The sequence below is a fragment of the Sciurus carolinensis genome, unplaced genomic scaffold (assembly GCF_902686445.1).
Source record: "Sciurus carolinensis unplaced genomic scaffold, mSciCar1.2, whole genome shotgun sequence".
Lineage (NCBI taxonomy): Eukaryota > Metazoa > Chordata > Mammalia > Rodentia > Sciuridae > Sciurus > Sciurus carolinensis.
This window is the reverse complement of record NW_025920259.1, coordinates 202,573-229,190: the sequence shown is the minus strand read 5'-3', so window position 1 is coordinate 229,190 and position 26,618 is coordinate 202,573. Positions and strand designations below refer to the sequence as shown.

At 35.8% G+C, this 26,618-nt stretch overlaps 1 pseudogene; it reads right to left on the bottom strand.

Moving 5' to 3' along the window:
- Positions 1–5,630: 5,630 nt before the first annotated feature.
- LOC124975360 (chromodomain-helicase-DNA-binding protein 1-like) overlaps positions 5,631–26,618 on the bottom strand; it is a 61,742-nt pseudogene continuing 40,754 nt past the window's right edge.

Sequence of the window (26,618 nt, the reverse complement as noted above, 5' to 3'; positions counted from 1 at the left end):
AAGAGATAAGGCAGAATTAATCTGGAATATTGGACATAAAAATATTAATTTGGCAACCACAGCAATGAAGTTTTTGTAGGTCATATGTTTAAACAACATTGAGGGAAAAGTAATTGAGAATGTCCTGGATATAATGTAGAGTAAACACAGTTTTATAAAAACGTTTAAGACATACTTGTGAGAACCCAATTAGCATTTCAACAAGAGACCTGGCTCCATTAACATATAAATAAATAAGCTCTCTGGACATCAAATGCCTCATAAAAAGAAAATTTTGATGAGTTAACTGTAACTGAATCAGAAACATACAGATTCCATTTTGCCTTATCTTTCACTGGATTTAGAAATGAAGGGTAACACTGCTTAAAGCCAAATTCTTCAGGGGCTTTGCAGATCCCAGGGTGCATCCTGGGTAAGAAAGGAGAGGTGTAAGCATGGGTTTTTTGAAACTTAGTGAGAACATTTCTCAAAATAAAAAAAGGGGGGGCTGGGGATGTGGATCAGTGGTAAAGCACCTTTGGGTTCAATTCCTGGTACCTAAAGAAAAAGCAAGAAAGACCTTCTCTAGACTCACTCAAGCATCCTCCTTTCACCTTCTAACTCTGTTTTGTCCAAAAATGATCTGGACAGTTCTTGGCATGTGGCTTCTTCACCACAAAACTCACAGTCAAACAGTAATGAGGTCTGAACAGCCTGGAACCAGAAACAGCCCAAAGACACACAATCCCATTAACAATGGGTGATGATTGACCTTCTCCCAAGAATGTAGACATTGATCAATGGGCACAGGAGAAGATGCTCAACATCCTTTAGTCCAGGGGTGGAAAGGCATTACTTCACACAATCTAAGATGGACATAGCCAGGAAAACAAAGAGCATTCAGGGTTAGTGAGGATGTAGAAAAACTGGAAGCTTTGTATATACGGTGCAGGAATGACAGTGGGGAAGTCGCCAAGGAAAACAATTTGGACCTGCAAAGGTTAAATGTGCAATGACCAATCAGTCAGCAATTTTACTCCAAGGCACATATATAAAAAAATTGAAAGTGGATTCTCCAACAAGTACTTGAAACTGAATGCTAGATTAGCCATGCATACTACAACATAGGTGAATCTCAAAAACATTATACCCAGTGAAGAAGTTGGACACACAATACCACAGGTTGTGAAATTCCATGAAATAGCTCCACAAGCAATCCATGGAGACACAGCAGATTCCTGATTCCCAGGGACCAGAGGGGAGAGACATCAGAAAAATTACTTGCATGGGCAGGTCTCCCTCTTGGGTGAGCAAAGGACACTTCAGAGTCAATGCTGTTTGTACAACCCTGGAGTGTGTTCAGTACTACTGAATCATCCACTTTAAAAGGGTTCTTTTTATGACACTTTCATTTCCCTCAGTCATCAAAATAAATAAAAGCTGCCATCCACCTGCCAGAACAAAGGACACTCAGTCTTGGACTCCAGCTCAATACCTACACCTGGAGTCTCCCTGGAGTTGGCCTCCCAGACCCTGTCATTCTGGTCTTGAAACTCTGCTGAATGGCTCCCTAGAGTGAGTCACCAAACCTGCTCATTCTTGGAAGCATTTTTGACAGAATGTGGCTGCAGGTGACATTGATCAATAAAATTTTTTTTTCTATAACTTTATCTTCCCTCTAGAAAAAAAATTATTCATCAATTGAAGGGCATCTAGGTTGGCTCTAAAATCTAGCTATTGTGAATTGAGCTGCTATGAACATTGATGTGACTGCATCACTGTTTTATGCTGATTTTAAGTCCTTTGGGTATAGGCCAAGGAGTGGGATAGCAATAGTTGTCAAGAATGTGGGGAAAAAGATACACTCATACATTTCTGGTGGGGTTTCAAATTAGTGCAGTCACTCTGGAGAGCAGTGTGGAGATTCCTTAGAAAACTTGGAATGGAACCACCATTTGACCCAGATATACAACTCCTTGGCCTATACCCAAAGGACTTAAAATCAGCATACTACAGTGATGCAGCCACATCAATGTTCATAGCTGCTCAATTCACAATAGCTAGATTGTGGGACCAATCTAGATGCCCTTCAATTGATGAATGAATAAAGAAACCATGGTATATATACATAATGGAATGTTATTCAGTCATAAAGAAGAATAAAATCCTGACATTTGCAGGCCAGTGGATGAATTTGGAGAATATTGTGCTAAGTGAGATAAGCCAATCCCAATAAAACAAAGGATGAATGATCTATCTGATAAGCTAATGATGATACATAATGGGTGGTGGGGGGAGGCAAGAATGGAGGGGGATGGATTGTATATAGAAAAAAGAGGGGTGGGAGGGGTGGTGGGAAGGAAAAATAACAGAATGAGACAAATATCATTATCCTATGTACATGTATGATTACACAAATGGTATGACTCTACTTCATGTACAACCAGAGAAACAAGTTGTACCCCATTTGTTTACAATGAATCAAAATAAATAATTTTTTTTAAAAAAAGAGAGGAAAAGTTAGCAAAGATAAAAGGATTAAACAATACTATCAACTAAGAGGATCTAATTAACATTTATAAAATGCTCTTCCAAACAACAGCAGAACACAGGCTCTTATCAACTGTCATGGAACATTTACTGAGATAAACCATAACTTCAGACAGAAAACAACAAACTTCAACAAATGTAAACCAATTCAAAATCATAAAGAATACGTCTCTAAACATAATGAAATCAAATCAGAAATAAAGACAATAGGAAAACCTACAAACATTTAGAAATTAACACATTTTTAAACAATGAATGGATTAAAGAAGTCACAAAGGAAATGAAAAAACACAAACCTGATTAAAATGATTAATATGACATACCAAAATTAATGGGATGCAACTAAAGCTGTGCCAAAAAGAAAATGTATAGTCCTAAATGAATTTGTTAAGAAAGAAGGAAGGTCTCAATAATCTGCTTCTACCTAGAAAAGAATGACAAAACAACCCAAAATGAGTAGTATGAAGGACATCATAAAATAAAAGCAGAAATTTATAAGTTTGAAAAAAAAATACAACTAAAATTTTCTGTGGAGAAAAAACAAAACAAAATTGATAAATCTTTTTATACATGTTCTTATCATAGTAAAATAAAGTAAGATAAAATAGAACAAATAAATCACTACTATCAGAAATGAGACAGGAAATAATACAGCTCCTATATCTATTTAAAGGACAATAAGAGAATACTATGAAAAACTTTGACAAATTTGATAACTTAGTTCACAAATATGACAAATGAGAAATCACTAAGATAGTGAAATCTACCAACATAAAATAGATAACTTGAATAAGCCTATAGCAATGAAATAAACAAAGTTTGTAATGAAAAGCCTCCTGAAAGCAAAATCTCCAGCCTACTTCTCTTTACTGCAAAATTTTACCAAATATTTGAAGAATATATATTAGATTTGCACAATCTCTTTCAGAAAATAGAAGGACACCCTTTCCAACTCAACTCATGAAATATCACCATGAAACCCAAACTAAACAAAGATGCAGGGGGTGGGGAGAAGAAAGAAAGAAAACTTAGATACAAAAATCTTCAGCTAATATTGTTCCAGGTGTGTAGCTCAGTAGTAAAGCACTTGCCTGGTTTGTGTGAGGCTCTGGGTTTGGTTCCAGCACTGCAAAAACTAAAAACAAAAACAAAAACAAAAATACCCAAACAAAAAACTTCAGCAAAATATCAGCATATTCAATCCAACACTGTAAAAAAATTAGAGACCATAAAGGAGAGGAATTTATTTAAAGCATGTAAGAGTGAATTGACATTACAAAGTCAATTAATGTAATCTACTTCATCAACAGGCTAAAGATGAAAATGCCTATGATCCCTTCAACTGATGCAGAACATCCACAAAAAAAAACCCATACACCAACTCTCAGCAAGTAAAGAACAGAAGACAGTGACTTCAACTTGACAAAGAGTACCTACAGAAAATAACAAACATCAGCTTTAATATCACAATCATGGTAATCCATGGTAGAAATTTGGATGCTTTCCACCGAATAGCAGGAACAAGACAAGGATATCCACTCTTGACAATTGCATTCAACATTGTATTGGAAGTTTTAGTTCAGGCAATTAGGTGAAAAAAAAAGTGAAAACTAAAAATAGAAGAAAGAAAAAGCATGCTGATTATAAAACTATAAATGAAAATGTCCCTATTTGTAAATAACTACCTCTTGAACATGGAAAAGATCTATGAAAACACTGGAATTCATAAGTGGATTGAACAAGTTCACAAGATAAAAATGCATTTCTACATACTAAAAATAAGCATGAAAAAATTTTGATGATGCCATCTATAATCACCTCAAATAAATTTAAATAATTAGTCATAAATTTAACAAACATGTACACAGGGGTTGGGAGCAAATCTCAGCAGTATAGTCTTGGCCTAGCATGCTCAAGTCCCTGGGTTTAATCTGTAGGAAAACAAGAAAAACCAAATGCAAAACACATACATAATATGCATGCTCATATTTAGAAAATGTTGATGAAAGAAATTAACCCAAGAAAATAAAGAACTACCATATTCACAGATCAAAAGCCTCAACACAGAAGAGCTGTCAATTCTTCCAAAATTGATCTATAGTTTTAAAGCAATTTCTATCCAAATCGTAGCAAAGATGTTTCTACAACAAACAGGCAAGCTTATTTTAAAATTTAAATGAACCAACAAAAGAAATAGAATGGCTAGACAATTTTGAAAATGAAAAATAGATATCAAAGATTGTTTAAACTGATTTAAAACTTACTCTGTAGCTATAGTAATCAAGACAGTTTGGTGCTAGGGGAGACAGATACATAGACTCACTGAATAGAGTAGAGAACTCAGAAACAGATACACTTGAATACACCCACTTGATTTTTGACAAAGCAGTCCCTAAATTGAGGAAGGACACCTTTTCAACAAATGATGCTAGTTCAATGGGACCTTCATAGGCAAAAAATATAAATCTTGATCTAAATTTCATGCCTATAAAAATTAACCCCAAATAATTACAGTTAAAATATAAAAATCTCAAACTATAAAGGGGTTAGAATAAAAGTAGGAGAAAATTTCTGGGATCTAGCAATAGATAATTCTTAGACTTAACACGAAAATATAATCCCATTTAAAAAACTGGTAAATTGTACCACATCAAAATTTAACACATTTGCTCTGCAAAACACCAGTGAAAAAATAAAAATACAGCTACAGATTTTGAGAAAACATTTACAAACAACATATTTGATCAATAATAAGTACGTAGAATATATTAAGATCTCTCAAAATTCAACAATATATAGAAGCAAAAGTATCCAATTAAAAAAATGGGCAAAAGAAGTAGTAGAGGCAGAATCCTTGGAGCTCCGCACAGGCTTTCTGCCCCTCCCGCGCTGGACGCAGGTGTTGGGAATCTGCGTGGCGGGGAAACATGGAGACCGAGGGCTGTGGACAGCCCGAAATCCCAAGGTGGTTAACCAAGGTCCATGGCGGCAGCTAGGAGGGGAGAGCACTAGACTGGGGCTCCCAAGCCAGGTGCAGCCCGCTGGGAGCACAGGGGCATGCAGGCGTGAGCACACAGATGGAGGACTTTGTGGCCACCAGCTCAGAGCGGCGCTGGAAGCTGTCGAGGTGCTGGGGTGGCCAGGGTGACACTGCAGTCCTTCCCGCCCTTCTCCTGGGCGGTGGCAACTGGAGGTTCATCAACCTCGAGTAGGTGGAGCTGCAGGACCTGCCCAGAGCCACCATCGCCTGCCACCTGGACCGTACATGTTTGTGGATGACCTGTGCTGGTGAGGGCTGGGCTGGGCGGATGGCATAAGGAAATGGCACGTGTAGCAGCATTGAGGTCGGGCCACTGGAGGGGCGGGCAGCGACCCCAGGGACTAGCCTCCAAGGGCCCCTGCTACTGGGGTGGTCACCCACTGCCCTAGTTCTCTGAGCACCTGCTAGCTGCACACAGGACTCAGAGGGGTTTCAGAGGCTCCGCTGGGCCAGGGCTCTTGGCTACTTCCCAGCAACACCCCTGCATCTTGTGGTTTTGCGAGTGCAGAAAGAATGAGCACCCCAATTGTCCAGGCAATCCCTGGGTTCCCCTGGGACATTAGCCACAGACCTGCATTTACTTGGTATGGAAGGGGATCACCTCATTCATAAGGAGGAGGAAACAGATGTTGAGTGGAAGTGTGATTCTCTCTTCATAAATATGACAATGTCTGTGCATGATTCTAAGAATAGCCAGAAACCAAAAGAGAAATATTATGACAAACATCACTGTAATCCAGAACACTACTAGGAATTATCTAGAAAACTTATCGTTCAACAAACAGGAACATCTAGAAAAACATTATGAAGACTGACATGGTAAAAAATGGAAATCCTAGAATATGTCTATGAAGCAGTAGGTATGAATCTAAATGACTCAAATATATATAAAAGGAATACAAAAACCCAACCTAATAACAGGCAATTATATTGAAGCAGTAATAGAAAGCATCCAGGACCAGAGGTGAACAAAGGGCTGAATTTTATCAGATAGTCAAAGAACAACTGATACCAGTGCCCCACCATTATATGTAAAAGAGAAGGAAAGACACTTCCAAAGTAATTCTACAAAGTCAGTATTACCCTGATTGAAATGAAAAATAAGAACACAACAAGGAGTAAAAAACTACAGGCCAATATCCTTGAGGGTGGCAGTCTAAAAATCTTTATAAAATACTTGCAAAATATACTCATCATCACAATGAAAACAACAAACACTGCATTCCCAGAAATTCAGGAGGTTGTATCAGGTGATTTGTAGTTTTAGTCAACCTGGGCAATTTAGAGACCTGGGCTCAAAATGAACAACAAAAGGACCTGGAGGTGTGGACAGTTGTAGAGTACACCTTGGTTAAGTCTCTAGGGTCTCTCTCTCACACACACACACCGTACACCATGAGCCTGCTAGTTTCATTCAAGGGATGCAAGAATGGTTTAATATATGAAAAGTAATAAAACTAATACTCCAGATAAAGAATCAAGGACAAAATCATAAGATAATTTCAATAGTTGCAGGAAAAGTCTTTGACAATATTCAGTGGCCCTTTATTACTCAGCCCTGAGAAACTAGAAAGAGAAGGAAATTTCCATAACGTACCAAAGACCAATTATAACTTTCCCTTATATTAATCAAGCCATACTTTAGCTTTGCATTCTGATTCTTTTGTTATATGATGACTTACTACACCATATTCTACAAATGTTGATTCTATTCATAAACCACAACTGTTGCTGTCCTTGTTATTAGGACCCCGAGGTCTTAAACTTATATTTAGGTTGTTTGGTATCATTATGTGCATATGAGAAATGAAATGTAAAAACTAGAGAAAATATATATTTTTTAAATTTTACCTTTGGGCCAACTAATGTGAAGAGAAAATGTGGATTGTTCTTTATACTGCAACATTCTACAGGAGTGGTTTCAACCACCTTTTTTACTGTATAATCAGCATTACAGTTGTCAGGTAGTGGTCTGATTTCTGGTTCCCTAGTGTCAGTTTTTGCTTCTATAATAATAAAAACAAAGTAGATAGTATATGAAAACACTCCATATTTTCAAATCAATGAGCAGTTCAGCAATAGGTATTCTTCAAATAGTTTACCCTCTTTCCTCGATTCATTAGAAGCTTGATGTGATTCTCCTCCTTCTTTGGGGATGTTGTAATAAGGAAAAATATTTAGGGGTAAATGCACCAAATATGAAAAATTATCAATGGTTTCCTTTACTGTAGGTTACAAAAAAAGAGAACACATTTCTGATCCATTCCAATATAAAATCAAACTTCAATTCTTCAACTTACTAAGCTATGTCTTCTTATGGGGGTGAGAATGATTAGAGATAAGAGAGAGATCTGAAATGTTATTCCCCTTACCTCCAAGATAATTTTACAAATGCTGACATTTATAAAACTATTTTATTAATCAAATTACCTAGAATAAATTATAGCCATCTGTAGTTTAGAGTGCTTTTAAAAAAATAGAAATTTAAATGTGATATTCTGAAAGAGTTTTTGTGAATTATATTGGCACAAATTATCTCATAAGGTGAAAACATGAGACCTGAGCTTTAAGAGTACCTTATAAATAAAATTGATTGGAATCACAAAGAGTATTAGCTCTGTCCTTCCTGTGTGTCAAATAGCTAACAATAAATGTAAATATAAATGTTGATCCTTCCAAGAGAGAGAAGAATGCCACAATCTTGTGGAGGCCGTGAATGGAAACCACACACAGTTACTAAAAGAAAAGATTTACTAAATTACCAAAGAATGTCGACAAAGATGGCTCAAAGAAAAGACGTTGGAGAGATGTTTTCTGCAAGGTAATACTGAGTCTTGGAGTAAATCATTTCAAAAAATAGGCAAATCTTCATCATAAGTTCAAAAATATGCTTCATGATTAGGGGATGCTTGAAGCATATTCTGGTTCCTACTTTCATATTTATGACATTTCTCTAACTTGTTTGCTTCTTTTTATGGCACCAATTCAAGATAACTCACCTGAATTTATATATCCCAGACATCAAAATTAAATACAAACAAAGCATCATTTTTAGAATTCAGTAAACAGTCATTTCATGTTTGTTATTTAGAACACTTCATTTTATAGCAAATTTTTCTACGAATTTATTCATGTTCAAGAAATCAAGAAGTTTTTTACATTTGAAACCTTATTATAGGTGCTCCAGGAAATATGAAAATATATTTATTTACTTTGAAAAGCTCATTAAAAATCAAAAGCTATAAAGTAAATAGCTACATAACTAAGCAAATAACTTCTAAAATTTGGGATCTCCAAATGTGACATAACAGCTTGGGTACTTTTAGATTCTATGATACAAAAATAATGAAACTAATATCATCATATGGTTATTGAGAGTCTCTGCTTCTAGAATTGGTTATTACTTTGCAAATGACAGCTATCTTCAATTAAAAGAAGAGTTTTAAATATACTCTTAGTGGAAAGAGCCAGAAAGCATGGTGAAATTACTTTTAAATGCAAATATTTTATAATTTTATTGTATTTTTATACCTTTGTTTGTTTACTTAGTTTTATGTGATGGTGAATATTGAACCTAGTGCCTCACACAGACTAAGCAAGTGCTGTACAATTGAGCTACAACTGCAGACACTAATCCATAAATTAATAAAAATTAATATACATATTCTAAATTTCTATGCTTCCATAATTTCTAACAGTATTTTAGTGTAAAATTGGAGCCAAGAATAGAAATAATAAAAAAGTTCTCCTAGAAAAGTATGGTAGTAAAATACAAATGGTCCAATTAAAAAAAACCTGCAAGCAATGTGCTTTACTTATTTCAAATTAAAGACATGAGGGAAAACCCATGATTCTACAAACAATAACTTGAGCATGAATGTTAAAAGTCATGTATGATTTCATTTTCACACTAATGTAAACCTGACAAAAAATCCTTGACAAAATTTCCTATTTCTTCTGCATTGAGAAATTCACTCCTAAGACAGTTTTACTATCATATGTATATTCCAGCCCAATGTTTCCTCCAGCCCCCTACACTAAACTACTCAATGGAACACTGACATTTATACATGTTCAAAAATATCAATGTAATTTTCTTCAAATATTTTTGTTTTTTTCTGAGTGAATTTGCAAAAAATATATAAGGGAAACCATTGCTAAGTTTCAAGTATTGACACCTCAAAACTCAATATTAAGAGCAAGAAAATTAATTGCACAAAAGATCACTTTACTTTTAAATGAGATTGATAGTAGAGCTCATCCAATGTAAGACAGGCACCAACAGGATCAGTTTCAGTGGGATGACTTTAGAGCAAAAATGTATAATAAAGTGGGTAGGTAGGTTTTTCTTAACAAACTGTGGTGAAAATTTGAATTCACCTATATGAAATGCTATTTCTTGACTGATGTGATTAAAATATAAACTGTTTTATAAAACTCTGCCTCAACATTTTCAAACTATGAAATAGTTAATGAACTTACCCATTTTGTTGGTGGACCTTTAATTAATTTATTTATTTATCTATGTTTGGTGTTGAGAATTTAAATGAGTGCCTCGCATGTAAGGCAACTGCTCTACACTGAGTTAAAACCCAGCCCCTCAATAAATACACTCTTAAATCTATTTCAGACTGAAAGACACTATATAGGCAGAACTTGAGAACAGTTTATTCTCAGAAACTGACTGTCTTGAAGGCTGAACTTGAATTCCAATTTATAACTGTCATAATATATTCTTTTTTCCTGAAGTGGAACAGACCTTTGATAACCCAAGACAAGGTAGCGAGATGCAGACTGCCTTATTTCTTGGTTATTCATGGATCAAAGACTAAGTAAGCTAACTTGAAAATTGTTCTGTTGGTTCTTCAGCATGGATATCACCTACAGAAAATACCCCATTTTGCAGGTTGTGGTGATGCCTGCCTCTAATCCCAGCAAACTGAGAGATTGAGGGCAGGAGCATTTTAAGTTCAAAGTCAGTCTCAGTTAATTAGTGAGGCCCTTTACAATTTGACAACACCCTGTCTCAAAACACAACATAAGACAAAAGGTCTTGGGATAAGTCTCAGTTTTTAAGCATCCCAGGGTTTAGTCCCCAGTACAAAAAAAGAAAGCAAATCAAAAACAAAAATAACTCAGCACAAGCAAGGTCCTAAGCAACTCAGGGAGAACCTGTCTCTAATTAAAATACAAAATAAGATTGGGGATGTGGCTCAGTGGGTGAGTGCACCTGATTTCAATCCCCAGGACACATCAAAATAGATAAATAAATAAATAAACCTATTGCTTTCCTTTACCCACAAACAGTATATTGAGTTTCATGAAACCTTAAATAAATTTTAAACACTGAATGTTCATGTATGTGTTTTTATTGGGAATATTATTGTCAGGTACACTGAAATATTATAAATCATAAAATACCTTTTTACCTGTGTAGGTCTCACTTTATTCAGATCCACATGAACTAGGAAGCACTTATGTTTACAGGTGATCAGATATTCAAGAGGTAAGATTGCCACAAAAGCAGAATGCTGGTAATTGTGCCTGTGTTTCCCTAAATATAATTGAATTATCATTCTTCCTCTGGTATCCAACTCCCCAGTCTCTCGTTTTCAGAACTCAGTGGCACTCTCCTTCACTCTACATCCTGTGAAGATGCAGATTCCTGACACAAGGTTACACTCAAAGAACCAAGAGTCAGAGCTCTTTCTGTTTTTGTTTCTGATTCTTGAAAATGAGCTAAATGGGGTCTCAATCACAGGTCTTAGCATAAACACATTACCAACTACTAAACTGAAGCTCTTAAATGATTTTCCCATCATTTATCTCCATGATCTACCATGATCTACCACACATATAAATGGGAAGGACATCAGTGAGTTGGGAAAAGAAGTGGAGGGGTATGGACACCTGCTAGAGTCCGTAGATCCATATATTTAACAGATTCTACTCCCCAGTGTTTTAGTCTCTAACACCACTCTCACATCTCTGTAAACTCAGAAAACTTTTCCCAGTGTCTCAAATTATTTTAATATCTTTCAGCAGAACCTTGGATTTTGTCACTTATTCCAATTAAACAAGAGTATAATGGGACTCTCAGAACTTCTTTCAAATTCTATTTTAATATGCCTTTCTAGAGAGCATCCCATACTCTATGTCCTGAATATCTGTTTTGTGTTAATCAAACTGGTTATAAACCCCAAGGTTTTGGTCTATATTATATAACCTTTATTTCTATCCAATGCAGTGATGTTCCTCCTCAGTCTTGCTCTTCCCTTGGTTAGTTTCATTCTGATACTATACTGCTGGGCTCACTTAGTAATCCCATCTTACCCACTTCAGTTGCTTTCCACAGTCACTTCTACCCTGTTATGTCTGTTGTAAATACATTCACTACACAGTGATAATCAGGAGAAACACTGAGTTTAGAATTGAGGAGCCTCAGTTCAAATCTCATTGCTACCCCTTTCAACACTCAGAAAAGTCCCTTTAATATCTATAATTTCAGGTTCACCATCATGACCATCATTTGGCCAGCATGTCAAACACATATTGAAGGATGAGTGGGTACATTGATTAGTTGTTAAATTTTCTTAAAATTCTTAAATTTTCTGAGCTTTTGATTCAGTTAATAGAAGAAAATAATATTCAATTGAGAGAATAAAAAAGGAAACAGCAAGAGAGCACAAGAGAAAGTAAACATAAAAATTCAAGAAAAGATTTTAATCATAGAAAAAGAAAAAATTGTATAAAGGAAAAATTTCTTCTTAAAACTAAATATAAATAGTAGCCTGAAGGGAAATGTAACCCTTAAAAACAGAGACAAAATGTGGGTAGGGTATTGAAAGAAACCAAACTGGAAAATTGCAAAGTAGATATATCTCTATACAGAGGGTTAATATATCTAATATAACATGGTCTACACAAAGCTATTCTTCACTTCAAGTAAAATAATTCCTCTACAGAACTAGTCTGATCTTGTTTATAAAGAGAATATGTGACCACATCTCTGTGAGATTTTTTCCTAAAACTCTATAAACAGGCTGCTCAGATAAATAATGTATCAGAATTAACATACAACTGATTTTGCCTTTCTTAATTAATGATAGAGACCTGCATCTTGATTCTGGCATCAACCTATACAATGGAGGAATACAATGGAGTTGTCAGTCAGGCAAACTTACAGTATAACTGCAGGCCTGGCACTTATTAATTATGGAAACATGGGACAAAGAGTCAACTTCTGTTAATGATAGCTAATTAATTAGTAAATAACAGGTTATGATAGCACAGGCACTTTCAAAGTCACCGTGATGACTTTAATAAACAAGTGTTAAGAACAATTGTCTATCACAGACTGGAACACTCAAAAAAATCTTTATTCCTTTTATTTTCATTTTCTAATCAATTAGCATACTATCTTTTAAAATAAATAAAATCATACTTGTTTAAAGGGTCATCTGTAGAATTTCCATCCACTATTAAAGAAGAGAAGAAACTGTTTATTTAATCAACAATAGAAAATATAAAACATTAAATGTGTACAACTGTGATTCTTTGTTACAGAGTATTCCTCTGGATCCCTATATGGAGATTTTTCTATAATAGACACTAATTATATTTCTGACAGGCAATTAATGAATTAAGAATTCCTGTGTCTCATACTTTGTACTTTTGAAATGCTAGGAAGAAACATAGAATTTCTCTAAAATTTGATACCTAAAAGAAAACACTTGGTCTGTAATTTGACTGTAATTTTAGCTAAACGTTGCAAATGGTCAGAAAGCAATATTTTTTAGCAGATTCAGGAGCATAAAGAAAATATCAGATAGTATAATTTTTCTAGACTAATTGCAGTAGGAACAATTAGCAGAGAATAATCGTATGTTATGACACACAACAGCTCCAGATAGAGGAAACACAACATAATAATTTGGAAATACTTTTCTTATTTATAAAAAATATAAGAATTCAGGAACCAAAATTAAATTATCATAAAATTTCTTTAGAAAATATCATTTCAGATTATGAATTTTCTAAAATTAGTTGCTTAATCATGAATTCTATACTACTAAGAAAGTAAATAAGAACAATATGAATGTAACATATATGTATATATATCATATATATCATATATATCATATATATCATATATATATATATTAACTGCTTCTTTGCCATCAGAACATTCTTATTCCTATTTATTATTTTACACCAGGAATTGAATCCAGTGGAGCTGAACCATTGAAAGATACCCCAGTACTTTTTAAATTTTTGAGGTAGTGTCCTGTTGAGTTGCTTAGGGCCTCAATAAGTTGCCGAGGCTTTAAACTTGCAATCATCCTGCCTCAGCCTCCTGAGCTGCCAAGATTACAGGATTGCTGACACTGCACCCAGCATACATTCAATTTTGATCTGAGCCATGAATACCAAGAAAAATTCACTTTCAGAAATCTTACCTGGGTTGATATTTTCAGAATTTTTAGGTTCTGCTTTCACATATTGAAGAATTAATTTCCTATGACTATGTATGAAAAATTAATTAAATTAGAATATCAATATTGATATGAAAAAAATCATACTCAACACATAAAAATGTTTTAGACTACACAATATCAGACTTTATAATATGCAGTTGAAATTTGTAAGCCCAGACATTTTGTTAACTTTATAATTATTTGTAAATTGTCCTATTTTCTTTTGTTTTTGAGATGGGATTTCACAATGATGCCTGGTCTGGTCTGGAACTCCTGAGTTCAAGCAATTCTCATGCAGTCTCCCAAATAGCTGTGGTGAGCACACACATGTCACTGCACCCATAAGCTCATATTAAGAAAAAAAGTGGAGATCCAAGATGGCAGACTAGAGGGAGTCTGCGATCCTTGTCACTCCATAACTCCAGTTTCAAGCAGAGGACATCTGTTTCTTGGTGAGGTGGTTTTTGCTGCTTACCAATCCCCTACTGTGTACCCCATTTGTCTTCTGTGAGCACCTGTAGTCTACCAGCATATTGACACCTTTTTTGAGTGCAGGTTGCTCACTGTCAGGCACTTATCATCTGCTATTTGCCTGCCTCTCGCCTTTCCATCACCTGCCTTACATCTGTACATCATCCAAAGCATGAGGTTCACCTCCCAATAGTCTGACAACAGCCAACAAACTGATCACCGACTGCCTGTGGAGCACCAGCTGCCTGCTGTTGCCTGGAAGTTCACTGTTACAGTACCTACAGTATCCCTCAGCCCGATCAATCTCTCCCTGTGTCTGGGACCCTCACATCGACTGGCTGCTCCCTGCTGCCAGGTTCCCCCGGCCAACTGACTGTGCCCTATCACCAGAACCCCAGACCGACTGCACCCAGCCTTCAGGATCCCGCAATCACACCAAACACACCTGAACTCCAGGACCCCTGCTGACCAACCACACCCCACCTCCAGGACCTCCAGCTGACCATGTCCACACCCTGAGCTGCAGCTCCCCAATTGCCAACACATTTGGAAGTCAGAGTGGCCATCTTGGATAATTCCAAAAGCCAGAGCTCCAATCTTTAGGTGGGGCAAATCCCATCCTGAGATGCCTGCTGGAGGCTTGAAGCTCATTTTCAGGTACCTGTCATGCATCAGGCTACTGAAGACTGGTAGGTTTGAATACTATAAGACTGTTATAATGTAGAATTTTCTTTTTCTCAGTATGAACAATTTTAAGTTTTTTTTTCTTTATTTTTCTTGCTCTCTTTTCCTATTGGATACCTAATCCCTCAGAGTCTCTTTCTCCCATTTTGCATGCTAACATCCAATTTCTTTTTAATACACTCTCACACTTTCTATTATCTACAACTTCTGTATATTCTGTTCTTATCCCATTAACAGCTACATCCTACATCCCTCTGCATCCTCTTTGTCCTCCATTAGAAAATGCAGACCTCATTGCACATCACAGAAAGAAAATTTTAGACTAATATAATATTCTTGATGAATATAGATGCAAAGTTCCTTAACACAATATTGGCAAACTGTATCCAAAAACATTAAGAAAATCATACACCACGATCAAGTGGGGTTCATTCTTGTAATGGAAGGATGGTTTAACATCTGTAAATCAATAAATGTAATCCATCATATCAATGGACTTAAGGATAAGAATCATATGGTTATATCAATTGATGAAGAAAAAGCATTCAACAAAATACAACACCCCATCATGCTCAAAACACTAGAAAAAATAGGGATAGTAGGAACATACCTGAACATTGTAAAGGCTATTTATGCTAAGCCTATGGCCAACATCATTTTTAATGGAGAAAAACTGAAAGCATTGCCTTTAAAAATGGGAACAAGACAGTGATGTTCTCTTTCACCACTTCTATTCAACATTTTCCTCGAAACTCTAGCCAGAGCAATTTGGCAGACAAAGAAATTAAAGGGATATGAATAGGAAAAGAGGAACTTAAGCTGTCAGCACTTGCTGATGACATGATTCTATATTTAGAGGATCCAAAAACCTCCTCCAAAAAACTTCTAGACTTCATCAATGAATTCAGGAAAATAGCAGGCTATAAAATCAACACGCATAAATCTAAAGCATTTTTATACGCAAGCAATGAAACAGCTGAAAGGGAAATGAGGAAAACAACTCCATTTGTAATAGCCTCAAAAAAAATACTTGGGAATCAATCTAACTAAAAAGGTAAAAGATCTCTACAATGAAAACTACAAAACATTGAAGAAAGAAATTGAGGAAGACCTTAGAAGATGGAAATATCTCCCATGTTCTTGGACTGGCAGAATTAATATTGTGAAAATGGCCATACTACCAAAAGTGCTATACAGATTCAATGCAATTCCAATTAAAATCCCAATGATGTACCTTACAGAAATAGAGCAAGCAATCATGAAATTCTTCTGGAAGAATAAGAAACCCAGAATAGCTAAAGCAATCCTTAGAAGGAAGAATGAAACAGAGGGTATCGCAATACCAGAATTTCAACTATACTCCAAAGCAATAGTAACAAAAATGGCATGGTATTGGCACCAAAATAGACAGGTAGATCAATGGTACAGAATAGAGGACAAAGACACAAACCCAAATAAATACAATTTTCTCATACTAGACAAAGGTGCCAAAAATATGCAATGGAGAAAAGATAGCCTCTTCAAAAAATGGTGCTGGGAAAACTGGAAATCCATATGCAACTGAATGAAACTAAACCCCTATCTCTCACCTTGCACAAAAATCAACTCACAATGGATCAAGGACCTGGAAATCAGACTAGAGACCCTGAATCTTATAGAAGAAAAAGTAGGTCCAAATCTTCAACTTGTTGGCTTAGGATCAGACTTCCTTAACAGGACTCCCATAGCACAAGAAATAAAAGCAAGAATCAACAACTGGGATAGATTCAAACTACAAAGCTTTTTCTCAGCAAAGGGAACTATCAGCAATGTGAAGAGAGAGTCTACAGGGTGGGAGAATATCTTTGCCACTCATACTTCAGATAGAGCACTAATCTCCAGAATATATAAAGAACTCAAAAAACTCTAAACCAAGAATACAAATAACCCAATCAACAAATGGGCTAAGGATATGAACAGACACTTCACAGAAAAAGATCTACAAGCAATCAACAATCATATAAAAAAATGTTCAACATCTTTGGTAATAAGAGTAATGCAAATCAAAACTACTCTAAGATTCCATCACACCCCAGTTAGAATGGCGATTATCAAGAACACAAGCAACAATAGGTTTTGGTGAGGATGTGGGGAGAAAGGTACACTCATACATTGCTGGTGGGGCTGCAAATTAGTGCAGTCACTCTGGAAAGCAGTGTGGAGATTCCTTAGAAAACTTGGAATGGAACCACCATTTGACCCAGCTATCCCACTCCTCGGCCTATACCCAAAGGACTTAAATTAGCATACTACAGGGATACAACCACATCAATGTTCATAGCTGCTCAATTCACAATAGCCAGATTGTGGAACCAACCTAGATGTCCTTCAATTGATGAATGGATAAAGAACTGTGGTATATATATACAATGGACTATTACTCAGCCATAAAGAATGATAAAATTATGGCATTTGCAGGCAAATGGATGAAATTGGAGAATATCATGCTAAGTGAGATAAGCCAATCTCAAAAAACCAAAGGAAGAATGATCTCGCTGATAAGCAGATGATGACACATAATGGAGGGGGCAAGAATGGAGGAAGGAATGACTGTATAGAGGGAAAAGAGGGGTGGGAGGGGTGGGGTGAAGTAAAATATAACAGAATGAATCAAACATTATTACCCTAGTTAAATGTATGATTACACAAATGATATGCTGTTATTCCATGTACAAACAGAAATAACATGTATCCCATTTGTTTATAATAAAAATAAATTTAAAAAATAATAACAAATAAATTTTAAAAAAGAATAAATTAAGATGCAATCATGCATTGAGGGCAATAGGTATATTAAATGATAATATATTGAACTCAGAAAATGTCATGTCTCTATAAACAATAGCTCTTTCTTCTTGCACAATTTATTTTATTTAAGTTTAAGGACTTCTTCCAAAAATAAGGGTTGAACTGTAACGTAAAATAATAGTGTGACTTTTAAGTCTAAGCATGTATTACCATGAATACTCAGGGACTGGAATCAATAAGGGCATTTTGTAATCAAAGGTAATCTTCACCAGACTGCAGAGCAACACAGCAGCAACAGACTTGACAGAAACAAAAGCATTTTAAAAGTCCTCTCCCCTCTCCTTAGACTTTAAGAAAATCCTCAGGTCCTCAAGAAATTAAAGGATGGTGGAAAATCTAATTTTCAAGGGAGAGTAAAAAGATTTTCTGCTCAACTGGGCATTTCAAGACCCAAATAGTTAGTTAGGAAAATCAAAATGTGACATGTTTTATACCCCATGGTCAGGAATAATACTTGGAATGACAGAGATAAGGCTTGGAACCATGATGATAAAATCTCTAAAACCCTAAGATACTGGCTAGTGATGCATTTCAGTAGTACAGCAATTCAATAGCATGTATAAGGAGACAAGGGAAGAAAAGGAGAGGAGAGGGAAGAAAGGAACCTTGGGGAAAACTCACACTTCATTACCACTTCTCATCTAGACTCTTGCAGGATTGCTGGCTGATGAACTACTCTATTGTTTCATACATAGCTGTACCATAAAATTTCACCTCATGTGTGAAATGCAATAGCTGTTATTATTTTGAGCCTCCAATCAAGGTTGATTAGAATTTTAATGTAAACACTTACCCACTATGACCACTAGCAGCAGCATAAGCTAATGCCATCTGTCCAAGGTCATCTGTAACAGAGACATCAATACCATTCTGGAGAAACAGCTCAGCCATGTGTTCTGATTTGTGTTCCAGAGCAATCATGAGGACTGTTCTACAATAAGAGAGATCACTTCCACCTTAAGTATTTTAATAGAGTTATTTGAACAGCTAATTTATATTTTTCCAATTGAAAATCTTACTTTACAGATACTAAGACATAAATATCTTGGGAGAGCAAACTTTCAGTGTTGCAAATCACCTCAAAGTCTAAAAGGAAAAAAAAATCTTTTCCAAATGAAGGAGAAGTTACAAACTTTAGATGAGAAAACAGGCAGAGAGAAAGGGGGTCACAGTCACAAAAAACTAGCTGATGATAGAATTCATATCACAATAAGCTCTTATGAGTCCTTCTCCAAGGCTAGTTAACCCACATGATATTATCTTAAGTGTCCATTCCTATCTTATTCCATTGTTCTGTTTTTCTTCTTACCTTTCATTTCCCCTGCCAGCTCATATACTTTACTTGGCTCAGCTGACAATTCTTCCATAACTGTGAATAAGCCACCTCTTCCCCAGTTGCCAGAGTCATCTGACAGAAGAAAGAAATTTTTCATATATAAGAGGTAAAGTCAAGCCCACAATTTAGAGAAACAAAGCACACAAAAGAGACTTGTAGAAGAATGATTTTTCAAAGGGAAGGAAAACTATATTTGATCTCCTAGGAGAATCATAGTTGAATTCTCAAATATATTCAGGTTTTCTGAAAGATATACCTGGTCATCATAACAGAAAGGTATCTCAAAAATGAGTGTTATGAATGAAAAAAAAATCTCTAGTGGGTCTCTAACTCTGGGGGAGGTGAATAAGGAAGGGTGGAGAGTGGGGGGAACATAACAGTGAGCAAGTGCTGTTAATATCAAAGCATACAATTCCCATTTTACTTGTCAGGAAGAGGAAAAGCTAAATGACTCATTCAAGCTTTCATTAACATAATGGCTTAGCACATTGTATTTATACTCATTCATACCACAAATATTTGTTTACATGTATTACATGTCAAACATCATTCTAGGTACTGGAGCTACTGCAGTGGACACCCATACACATACACAATCCTCTTCTATTAAGCTTATTTTCTAATTGATGGAGATAAACAAATATATGTGTTAACATATGAGGAGGTGATAAAGGTAAGTAGGGTAGAAAGAGGACAAAGAGGGGGCATGTAAACTGTTCTATATGAGGTGATCAGGGAAGACCTTTCTGAGAGGCAGACATTTAAATAATGCTTGATGTGACTAGAGAAATAAGTATCCAGGCAGAGGATACAGAACATGCAGAGGTTGTGAGGGAAACACACAAGGAGTTTCTCAGAGAATGCATTTTTCTTCTAAAATGTAGCCTCATTTCACCATCTTAAAAATACTTATGCAGAGGACAGGACAGATATTACCCCATTAGTATATATTAGGAAGCTCACACTTAGGGAGAGTAGGTAACTCAATCAGGTAAACAAAAGAGCTAAGAGTCAAATTCACATCTAATGATTTTTACAATTCATGCTTTCTTGACCACATGATATTGCACTGGCACCAGCACCCTTAAGTCATGATTTAGATTCATCTTCTCCATTTCTTGGCACCATAAGGACTGAGGCACAATCCCTGTCCCACATCATTTCTCATACCTATACCGTGCACCATGAGAGCACCCTCTGTCATTGCCTGAGGGTGTGTAACATCACCACTAACATACTTGATGGAGGTTGAGTCTGGGTCATAGTAACCCAATTAGGGAGCACTCTTATCTTCCCCATCCTCAAGATCCTCAGACTCGCTCACCTCAGAGGACAAGCAGAAGGACCAGTAATAGTTGGACTCCTACCAAGCCATCCTTTAATTCGACAAACAGAAAAGAAAATTAACCTCTCCTTGGAGCACATTTGCACTGCTATTCACAAAAAATAACCACCAAGTAAAATTTAATTAGAAACTCACCCTGACTGAAGTTTTGCCACATCTATTTCCTGACACTCCAACATTTGACATGGCTCTGTTGGAATAGAGGACTCAACACTTGACATGGTTCTGTTAACTGTCCTCCCTCTTTGGGGCTATAGGCATGGCATGTCTCCATCTGTAGTTGCTTTTTAATATTAATAATCAATATATCATTAGAAATTTATTGGAAAACATCAGGAAGGTTTTACTGTATTGGTACACAAAATAGTGCACAATAAAAATTTAGCAGTATTTCACATAGATAAATATGTGAAAATAAACAATTGTAACTGTTCTTGAGATTAAAGGAGCCTATGATAGCTTTAGTATAATAATAGATGGATAAAGAGCTTGGATGCAGTGTTTAGCCTTTGTTGCTTTCCTAGTTTTAGTAGTTGATTCTAGAGATACTTTACATAATAAAAACATTTAGGTTAGTCATAAATATAACTTGTGCTTTTCCTATGTTTAGTCTAATTCTTTGAGAATCAGAATAAGAATGTAGTCCACCATTATATAAAATTAGAATAGGCTAAATATTAACTATAAATTGATTTCTTTGCCCTTTAATAATAGTAAAACCTTTTCACTGTTAAACACTGGAGTTCATGGTGGGGGTGGTTTCTCAGACAATCTAGTGATGTGTTTGTTCTGAAGGTTGAAGGCTGGCAGATCATGATGCCCTCAGTTTAGCTGGGAGACAAGTTTGTTTCAGTTTAGCTGGGAGACAAGGTTGTTTTAATCTAGCTGGGAAATAAGGTTGTTTTGGTCTGGACTGTCATACAGAGAGAATGTGTACTTTGAGAAGAAGTATAGATTGAACTTTTGAAGTTTTTTTCTTATTTTAAACTAACCATAAAATCATATAATCATTACTAAAGAAAAATATCTATAAAAAGGCTGGCAGAAAAATAAAGATTCAGATTCAGCCTCAGAACACTTGATGTCTCTGTGTGCTGTTTCTCCAACATGGTAACACCTCCCATCCACCTAAGACCCCTGACCGCTGCTAAGACTGGACCCTAGCAAAGATTTTTGCTCATTTGTAAGTAAACAAGTTTTACAGATTAGCCTGTATCCTGACTACACTTCAATAATGAGCATCCACCAAAATGTCCCTGTTTTTAAGAACATGACTAAAAGGGACTTTTCAAATAAATGATTCCTCATTAGCTACAATAAAAGCTTTAAAAATTTCTTGTTTCAATAGAATACATCTACTCTGCTTTAGGCACTCAAGACTCTAACTAAAGTAGATTAAATGTTAAAGCTGAATCTTTTAAAAAATTGTTCTGTGGAGCCGAGTGTGGTGGTGCTAACTTGTGATCCTAGCTACTCAGGAAGCTGAGGCAGGAGGATCACAAGTTGGAGGCCAGCTAAACAACTTAGTGAGTCCCTGGTTCTAAATAAAAAATAAAAAGAACTTGGGAAATAGATCAGTGGTAGAGTGCCTCTGGGTTCAAACACTAATCCAAAAGAAAAGAAAGTATTCTGTTACCAACAGGAACTGCCAGATTGATAGGTTTTTGAATTTTTAAGTGATTCTAGTGGAGGAAACCAAAATATCTATGTCACTGGAAATAACAATACTCTCTAGATGTAGTTTTTTTTATGTTCAGCTTCTTCATTTTCCCTATTCTTTTCCTCTATTAGTCTCTTTCTCTTGGTTGCTGCTTCTTGTCTTTTTTTTCTGTCTTTCCTCCAGTTCGTCTAGGCTCAGAATCCTCTTCCTTTTGGTAGACCCCTCCAAGAGGCCTGGGCTAGAGCCTGTAGGAAGGACAAGATCCAAAGCCAGGAAGGTTAGGAATTTCCTGCTTCTCCATGAGATTCATTCTTCCACAAAGCAGACTCTCTACAGAGAAAACATGCTTAGGTTTTCACAAAACACTGCATCCCTGTGTGGTGGGCACTGGCAGCAAGATACTTCAAATTACTATTCATATTATGAATCTCATTGGCATGGTGTTCACTGTGTTCTAATTTCAGCCAAAGTATTGGCATGGATAGTGCAGTCATTTTGATTCATTGCATGAGCAATAAGGTAATTCAAAATAGATAATTTTTTCCTTGGTTGGAAGTATACACTGTAGGATAACATTTAAAGTTTAAACAATCTGAACACAAAGCTTTCTATAAATGTGTAATTCCTTTTAATACAGAGTATTTTAGCATGATTATCTTAATGATAGATAACATTTAGAAAGTACATTTTAAGCACCAAACACTGTGAACATTACACATATCATTTGTGATTGCCATCATATCTTAATGAAACAGAATCATGATTATGAACAACAGGATATGATATTTTGATTTAATATGGTGATCCCTTTAGGGGTGGCTTATAAGAGGAACAGGGCTGCTTTTACCTGCAATAAATTGTATAATATACTCACCTTATTAATGCTTTTCCTGCTAGATTTTTACATAGCTTTTATACTAGTGTTCAGTTAATTTGTTACATTTCAAGAGATGCTTATTTCTTAAATCATCCTAAGAGAACAAAAATGACACTGAGATCATTTTTGGTTCTTTTATAGGAAGAGAGTTTTGAAGAATTTATAATCTCACACAAATTTACAACACTTACACTGCCTTTATTTTGGAGTAACTGGCCCTCTTGACTTTTTATTTTCCAAAAGGATTTTCTGAAGATTCACCATTTGTTCAAAGGATTTTCTGTCTTCTTTACTGAGCTCTTTAGAATAATCTTTACCTTCAAATAAATACATGTTTCTCCAAGAATATAAAACACAAAGTGAGAAATGTTAAGACATTGAGAAATAGGTTAATGCTATTCAAAGCAATAACTAGGTGAATAAGAAAATAGCTCATACTCTAAATGGGTCAAGACTAGCTGTGATGAAGGCATTTCATTTCCTGTTGCACCAATACTGATGAGTTTGGGTTCTATACATGTTCACTTTTCAAAGGACAGAGCATTGGCTTAAACCCTTTTGGTTCACCCTACATGATGTGGGAATCTCTGCTGAATCCCTCTACACTGCTGAGTCTCAAATTATTCATTCATTCCTCAAATATTCCCAGTGCAAATCTCACTGATTTTTGAGATCCCCTAATAAAATCTCAATGTTTTTAGTCCAAACACACTTTTAATACTCAACTCTTTTCCCCTTTTTCTATAATATTAAAAAAGGGGCAAATCTATGAGAAAATAAAAAAATCACAAAAAATAATTCCTTAGATGTATAATATTCTCTGTAGATCTCACAAAGCATCTTCATGTTTCTTACCTCAATCCTGGTATAACTAACCCCACTTGTGAAAGAGGAAACTGAGATTCACACAGGGATTAAAGGATTCCTCAATTCTCTCTGCTACAAAATGAACAAGGTATGTTTTTCTGATTCTAACATCAGTATGTTCTTTTCAGTAGATTAAGGTATATAGAAAAGTAGAGAGAAAACAGGCTTGCAAATAATTATGGCAAAAACAACAAGGACAATAGTATGATATTTGTTTCTTTCCTTAATTTTTGGATCAAACCCAGGGACTCACACATGCTAGGTAAGAGTTCTACCACTGAGCGACACTCAGCAGCTGATATAGTACTCTTAAGTAGCACTTTATACTATCAGAGCAATTTCACATCTATTACCACATTTGATTTTTGCAGTTGTGTAGAAGAGTAAAGAAGACATTAAGAGCACCATTTTACAGATGAAGACACAAAGGACCAATGAGGCTGGATGATCTGCCAAAATCATGAATCAAGTTCTAAACAGCCAAGACCAGTAACCACAGATAGGTAAGATAATGATTAAAAAATGAAGTGTACTTAATAGCACATGTTACCAAATAATGTATTTTCACAGCATTATAAAATCAGCTCTAAGTATATTTTTTCTAGAGAGTATGAAAGCAAAACATTTTCATTCTCAAGAGATCAATTGCTTCAAACTTGTACCCAAATCTGACCAGCTGTAATACTAATTGGCATTTTCTAATTAAATCAGCAGTGGGATTTCAGTGAGGTACTCTATCAACAAGTGGAAAAAATAAAGAGCTGAGATGTGTCAAATATGATCAACATATATAGCATCATACTGCATGAAATTCTCAATTTACTATGTAAATGTGCTTTTTAAAGAACATTAGCATTAAAGATAAAGCAACCTTGCTTTTTACTTAAATTTGATTGGGCTGCTCTAACTACTATCTTTTTTTTTTTTTTTTCGGTGCTGGGGATCAAACCTAGGGCTTTGAGCTTAGAAGGCAAGCACTCTACCAACAGAGCTATCTCCCCAGCCCCTCTAATTACTATCTTTAATGTTTATTTACATTATTTTTAATGATGCTGCATATCTTTAGTCTGTTTCTAATAGGCATTCAGAGCCCACAGGTCTAGACCCTCATTTGTATTCTGCCAGAGGAACAATTTACCACAAAGAGAACCAAGACATGGTCACTGAAGACAACATTCCAGATTTTAATGAAACTGGAGAATTTTCTGGCAGTTAGAGTGTCTGCAAATATACCTGTTTTTAAGCAGGTGAAGGTATACAATCATCTTTCTGAAAACACTGCAATTTTATTTTGTTCTAGCAAATAAAATTAAATTAATATAGATGACTACAGAAAAGGGTGTAAACTGGATACTAAAGTCATCAAATATTAACTTAAAAATATGACCACACACATTTATTTTTTTCTCTCACCTGAAACAGCTAAATGACAATAAATTGATTTCTAAAAAGCTATATGAGGAAATGGTACATTAAAATGTTCACAAACACTTTGGAAAATGAAAACCTATTAAGAAGAGCTGTGGAACCAAAACACAGGTATCCAGCTGGGACTGACTAGAGGAACAGAAACCCTCTCAATACTCCAAAAGCCTAGGATTCATGGTCCTTACAGGGCACCACAATGTGGGGGAACTGAAGGGATCCACACACCAAATAATGGGAGCACCATGAGTCCTTGGATCTCTGTCTTTTCAATTTAAACAGACAATTTTGCTGTAATGGTATATCTTCCAAGGATAATAAAAGAGAATTTGTCTAAGGATAAAATTAGTTGTCCAGTGATGTCTTCAAATCTGGGTATCTAAAAAGTGAATTCAAAGTTCATCCACATGGGAACAGCCAGATATATTTTCAATTTCTTGGATCAAGCAGCCTAAAGACTGTGCTCAAGAAGACAATAGGGCTGGGTAGAAAAAGAAGGTCCCAGGGAGTAGGATGCAGGACTTCCTATGGTAATGCATATCGCTTATGCCCTAGTTTGATTTAACTGTGCCATTTGCTCACCCTAACCCCCAACTCACTTCCTTCTTCCTGCTCTCTGCACCCTCCTCCAGCTGCAGGCAAGGCATCAGAGACCCACTGGCCATTTTTTGTCTCTCCCAGGGGGGACTCCAGGTCTATCTCATCCATGGTGCTCCCCTTAGAAGACAGCAGTTTATCAAAGCCAAATTTGAGTATTTCACTCAACTTGAATGGAGAATACAAAAAATCCAGTTAGTTCTCATGAAAACAAACATCAGGATGTGGTGATCTGCTGAGTGTCTGACACCAAGCACATTCCTTCCCTTGTGAACTTTCTTCTCTCCCATGGCAGATGACTTCAACCAGGCTATTTTGGGGTTAGATGAGGAATAAGCAGAAAGGTGATAAATGATGACCAGAGCTATTGATTTTGAAAATTATCTATAACTGCAAAAATAAATTTTTTAGCCACCAATTTCTTTTATTGTGGGGGAGATGGTAAGAATAAAATGATTTCCTG